At 40.8% G+C, this 6,441-nt stretch overlaps 1 pseudogene; it reads left to right on the forward strand.

Annotated features, from left to right (window-relative positions):
• Nucleotides 1-2,518: 2,518 nt before the first annotated feature.
• Nucleotides 2,519-3,890, forward strand: LOC103253473 (annotated as a pseudogene).
• Nucleotides 3,891-6,441: the final 2,551 nt, after the last annotated feature.

Raw genomic sequence — 6,441 nt, forward strand, 5'->3', positions numbered from 1 at the left:
TCTCTCTCTCTCTCTCTCTCTCTCTCTCTGTCTCTCTATCTTTCAAATCCTCACTGCAATCTTATTCCTCACTCTCTTCTCCCTTTTCCCTCCCTCCTCCTTCCCTTCTTTTCAATTAATAGTACTCAATAACTGTTTATTGCCAAACACCATTCTTGGAAATATAGATACAACAGAGAACAAAAAAGGTAGGCATTCTTCAGTTTTGGAGCTTATATTCTAGTAGGAGGAGACAGACAATAAAACATTTAGAGATAAGCACAATGCTAACATTGGTGCTTATTGTTTGTTAAAAAGTGGCTGGAGGAGAGGAGACGCCATTTTAGATGGGAAAGTCAAGGCACAGCAAACTGAGGGATGAGAAGGGACCAGCTGTCTGAAGAGCCACGAGGAACACCAAACAAGCAAGACTAGTGTGTACAAAGGCCATGAGGTGAAGTGAGGATGTGGAACTCCTAAAGGGAAAGGAAGGGACCAGTGTGGCCAGAGCTCAGTGAGCAGATGGAAGAGTGAGAGGAAATGAGATCACAAGGGTGAGCAGGTGTAAGGTCATGTGGGAACTTGCAGGGGAAGGCAAGAAGTTGGAATTTTATTGAAAGACATAAGAACGTACTTGTTCTCCCATGCTTGCCTTCTCTACTCTCAGATCCCACATGGTTTCCGGGCTTTGGCCAGGGTGTTAAAAATGCATGTAGAGTCAGGATAAGGTAGAGAAAGACTTACAGAAGAAAGACATCTTATTTTGTTGAGATAGAGCATTATGAACAAAGAACTACCACCATTTACTACCATTACCATCTCATAAAAAAGATGATTTTGGTACCAGCAAAACAAAAAAAGTAAGAAAGACATCATCTTACAATTTATCAGATTTTTTTAAATAGTATGATGAAAAACTCACCGTGCCATCCTTTTTCATTCTTATTTAACCTTATACCAATAAATGACACTTGTGCTTGGACCAGAGTTATGCTTTTATTTAATCATTTCCTGACATTGCTTTCCATTTCTAAACTCTGAAACATCTTCATGTTTTCTTTTAAATACATTCTTTCAATATATGCATCAAAGGTTAGTCTCCTACTTATATTCTTGGCTTAAGAAAATGATTTTTAAAGTGAAGAAACTCCATATGCTTAGATATTTGATGAATGTTTCTAAATTGGACTGCCATCTCTTTTGGAATGACTGCAATTTCTTATACATCATACCTTCTTTAAATACAGGGAGCACCAAAAAAGTATATACATTTTAAGTATTATGTTCACTCAAAAGATGGTATTAATCAAATGAATGCTAGCATCACCAGGTGACAGGCAGAAGAGTCAAAGAAAATGGTGGAAGCACGGATGCATCAACGTCATGATGATGCCAGGTAGGGTGTGGCACAAAAATCCGTGGATTCTTTGGCTCATCTCTAAAACGAATTTTAGAGTCAGCAAAGTTTTCAAACAAAGTTTATCAGAGAAAGAAGAGAGGAACAAAAGGGAGACATGCCAGAACTGACAAGGGCAAAAGAAATCGCAATTTTGCTCATTTAAATAGACCTAATATATGTTCACAATGATGAATATGCTAAAAAGGGTGGAGCTCAGGTAACTGCCACTCTGAAGATTGACATCTCTGGGCTCCTGAAAGAAAGAGAGAAAGAGAGGGGTGATCTTTTCTGGACCACATTGCCTTTTGCAGGAAACCTGCCAGATGTTTCCAATTCACAAGTTCCGGAGCTAAAAGGTGATTTATTATCATTTCTATGACTTTGGTTAGTTAAGGGGCAGTATTCAGCCTTCTGCCTTTGACAGGGAACCTGAAAGTTTCTTAGTGATTATTATGCTAAACCATGAATTGAAAGGTTGGGCTGCCCTAGCTTACATCTGATGGGATTTTCTTTTGATTTCCCAAGGGGATGGGGTAGGCTGCAGTTTGGCTTTCAGTAAAATGTAATTTTTTATTTTATTATTATTTTATTTTATTTTTTATTTTTTTGAGTTGGAGTCTCACTCTGACACCCAGACTGGAGTGCAGTGGCCGCTCCCGGCCACCGCAGCCTCGACCTGCTGGGCTCCAGCGATCCTTCCGCCTCAGCCTTTCAAGTAGCCAGAATTACAGGTGCGTGCTACCACACCTGGCTAATTTTTTGATTTATTGTAGAGATGAGTTCTTGCAGGCGGGTCTCGAACCCACAGGCTCAGGCAATTCATTTACCTCGGCCTCCCAAAGTGTGGGATTACAGGTTGAGCCACCAAGCCCTGCCTAAAATGTAATTTTTTAAATGAATGTTTCCTAAAACCTGCCTACAGGAAATTTATCTATCTATTTCTAATCTGTACTAGCTACCCTGCCTCATTGCTACCATAATTTAATTCAACTACTACTAGGTATCAAACTCTGAGGAGGACATCCAAAAATGTTAAGTACCAGAATCTTGGTGAGACCTCTAAAAATGTTAGGTCACCTTTTTCACAATGAGTTTGCCACCAGAGTACAGGTGTCATGAAAACCACCTCTAAAGGCCAAAATGGGAAAGGAAAAGATATGCATCAACATCGTCATCATTGGACAGGTCGATCCAGGCAAGTCCAATGCTACTGGCTACCTGATCTACAATTGTGGTGGCATTGACAAAAGGATCGTTGAGAAATTTGAGAAGGAGACTGCTGAAGTGAGAAAGGGCTCCTATAAGTATGCTTGGGTCTTGGATAAACTGAAAGCTGAACGTGGTGTCACCATTGATAGCTCTCTGTGGAAATTTGAGACCAGCAAGTACTATGTCACTATCACTGATGCTCCTGGACACAGAGACTTCATCAAAAACATGATTGCAGGTGCATCTCAGGCTGACTGTACTGTCCTAATTGTTGTTGCTGGTGGTGAATTTGAAGCTGGTATCTCCAGGAATGGACAGATCCATGAGCGTGCCCTCCTGGCTTACACACTGGATGTGAAACAACTAATTGCTAGTATTAACAAAATGGATTCCACTGAGCCATCCTACAGCCAGAAGAGATATGAAGAAATTGATAAGGAAGTCAACACTTACATTAAGAAAGTTGGCTATAACCCTAAAACAGTAGTATTTGTGCCAATTTCTGGTTGGAATGGTGACAACATGCTACAGCCAAATGCTAACATGCCTGGTTCAAGGGATGGAAAGTCACCCAAAAAGATGGCAATGCCAGTGGTACCATGCTGCTTGAAGCACTGGACTGTGTCTTGCCACCAACTTGTCCAATTGACACATCTTTGCATCTGCCTCTCCAGGATGTCTACATGATTGGTGGCATTGGTATAGTCCCTGTGGGCTGAGTGGAGACTGGTGTTCTCAAATCTGGCATGGTCGTCCCCTTTGCTCCAGTCAACATTACAACTGAAGTAAAGTCTGTTGAAATGCCCCATGAAGCTTTGAGTGAAGCTCTTCCTGGGGACAATGAGTGTTTCGATGTCAAGAACGTGTCTGTCAAAGATGTTCACTGTGGCAACGTTTCTGGTGACAAGAAAAATGATTCACCAAAGGAAGCAGCTGACCTCACAGCTCAGGTGATTATCCTGAACCTTCCAGGCCAAATCAGTGCTGGCTATGCCAGTGTACAGAACTGTCACGCAACTCACATTACACACAAGTTTGCTGAGCTGAAGGAAAAGATTGATTGACATTCTGGCAAGAAGTTAGAAGATGAAACTTGAAGTTTGGTGATGCTGCCATCGTTGATAAGGTTCCGGGCAAGCCTAGGTATGTGGAGAGCTTCTCTGACAATCCTTCTCCAGGTCAATTTGCTGTCTGTGATATGAGGCAGATGGTTGCTGTGGGTGTCATCAAAGCAGTGGACAAGAAGGCTGCCAGAGCTGGGAAGGTCACCAAGTCTGCCCAAAAAGCTAAGAAGGCTAAATGAACACTATCCCCAAAACCTACCACCCCAGTCTTAATCAGTGGTGGAAGAATGGTCTCAGAACTGTTTGTTTCAATTGGTTATTTAAATTTGATAGTAAAGTATTGTTTAATGATAGCAATGCATCAAAAAACTTTCAGAAAGGAAGGAGAATGTTTTGAGAACCATTTTGGGGTTTTTGCATGTGGCAGTTTTAAGTTATTAGTTTTTTAAATCAATACTTTTTTTTTTTTGATTTGGAGTCTCACTCTGTCACCCAGACTGGAGTGTAGTGGCCGCTCCCGGTCACCGCAGCCTCGAGCTGCTGGGCTCCGGCAATCCTTCCACCTCAGTCTTCCATGTAGCTGGAACTGCAGGTGTGCACTACCACACCTGGCTAATTTTTTTATTTATTGTAGAGATGAGGTCTCGCTTGCCCAGGTAAGTCATGAACCTGCGGGCTCAGGCAATCCACTCACCTCAGCCTCCCAAGGCGCAGGATTACAAGCTGAGCCGCTGAGCCTGGCTGAAATCAATACTTTTAAGAAAGAGAAGTACAGGCCAATATCTTTGATGAGCATAGATGCTAAAATTCTCAACAAGTTCCTAGTGAACCAGATTCAACAATACATCTCAAAAATCATCCATCATGACCAAGTAGGCTTCATCACTGGGATGCAAGGCTGGTTCAACATTCGTAAAACCATAAATGTAATTAAATACATCAACAGATGTCAAAACAAAAACCACATGATTATATCATTAGACACAGAAAAAGCTTTTAATAAAATCCAGCACCCCTTCTTGATAAAAACCCTCGAATAGTTACGCATACAGGGAACATACCTCAAAATAGTAAAAGACATCTATGAGAAACCCACAGCCAGCATACTCCTAAATGACCAAAAACTAGAACCATTTCCCCTGAAAACTGAAACAAGACAAGGATGCCCACTCTCACTCCTCCTGTTCAATATAGTATTGGAAGTCCTGGCTAGAGCAATCAAAGAAGAGAAGGCGATCAGGGGTATCCATATAGGAAAAGAGGAGGTCAAGCTATCTCTCTTTGCAGTTGACATGATCATGTACCTTGAAAACCCAAGAGAATCTGTCAAAAACCTCCTTATACTGATAAAAGACTTTACAAAGTCTCAGGATATAAAATAAATGTGCAAAAGACAATCACATTTCTTTACACCAATAATAAACAAACAGAAATCCAAATAAAAACCACAATTCCATTCACAATAGCCACACAAAAAATGAAATACCTTGACATCTTCCTAACCAGAGACGTGAAAGACCTTTACAATGAAAATTACAAAACACTGCTCAAAGAAATCAAAGATAACACAAACAAGTGGAAAAATATCCCATACTCATGGACTGGAAGAATCAACATTGTGAAGATGTCCATCCTACCTAAGGTAATCTACAGATTTAATGCAATACCCATCAAATTACCGGCAACATTCTTCTCAGACCTAGAAAAAACAACACAGGAATTCATATGGAAACACAAACAACCAAGAATAGCCAGAACAATCCTCAGCAAAAAAACAAAGCAGATGGTATCACATTACCAGACTTCAAACTTTACTATAAAGCTACAATCATCAAAACAGCTTGGTATTGGTGCAGGAACAGGCATATAGACCAATGGAATAGAATTGAGATTCTAGAAGCAAAACCTCAATTTCTCAACCAACTCATCTTCGACAAAGCCTCCACCACCTACCACTGGGGAGAAGAGAACCTATTCAGTAAATGGTGCTGGGAAAACTGGCTGACCACATGCAGAAGATTGAAACAGGACCCCTATCTTTCCCATACACAAAAATTAACTCTAAATGGATCAGAGACCTAAATGTAAAACCTCAAACCATAAGAACCTTAGAAATTGAAGGACATACCCTCATGGAAATCGGAACTGGCATCCAATTCCTGAACAAAACCCGAAACCCATAGGCATAAGAGATAAGATAGACAAGTGGGACCTCATTAAACTGACAAGCTTTTGCAAAGCCAAAGAAATAATCAAGAGAGCAGGGATACAGCCTACAGACTGGGAAAAAGTATTTGCCAACTCCAGGTCTGACCAAGGCTTAACATCTTAGATCTACAAGGAACTCCAATGTGCTGAAAAGAAAAAAACAAACAACCCCATTATAAAATGGGCAAAAGATATGAACAGACACTTCTCAAAGGAAGACATCTGAGCAGCCAACAGACACATGAAGAAATTTTCAACCTCACTAATCATCAGGGAGATGTAAATCAAAACCACACTGAGATACCACCTAACTCCAGTCGGAATGGCAATTATCAATAACTCAAAAAATAACAGTTGGCGAAAAGGGAACACTTCTACACTGTTGGTGGGAGTGTAAACTAGGGCAACCTCTGTGGAAAACAGTATGGCAATTACTAAAAGCTCTAAACTTCAACCTCCCATATGACCCTGCAATCCCCCTACTGGGAATATACCCTGAAGAATTCAAATCACTCTATAGAAAAGATACCTGCACACGTATGTTTATCTCAGCATTGTTCACAATAGCAAGAACCTGGAAGC

This window comes from Carlito syrichta, unplaced genomic scaffold, assembly GCF_000164805.1.
Source record: "Carlito syrichta isolate Samal-C Ts95f unplaced genomic scaffold, Tarsius_syrichta-2.0.1 Scaffold232950, whole genome shotgun sequence".
Classification (NCBI taxonomy): Eukaryota; Metazoa; Chordata; class Mammalia; order Primates; family Tarsiidae; genus Carlito; species Carlito syrichta.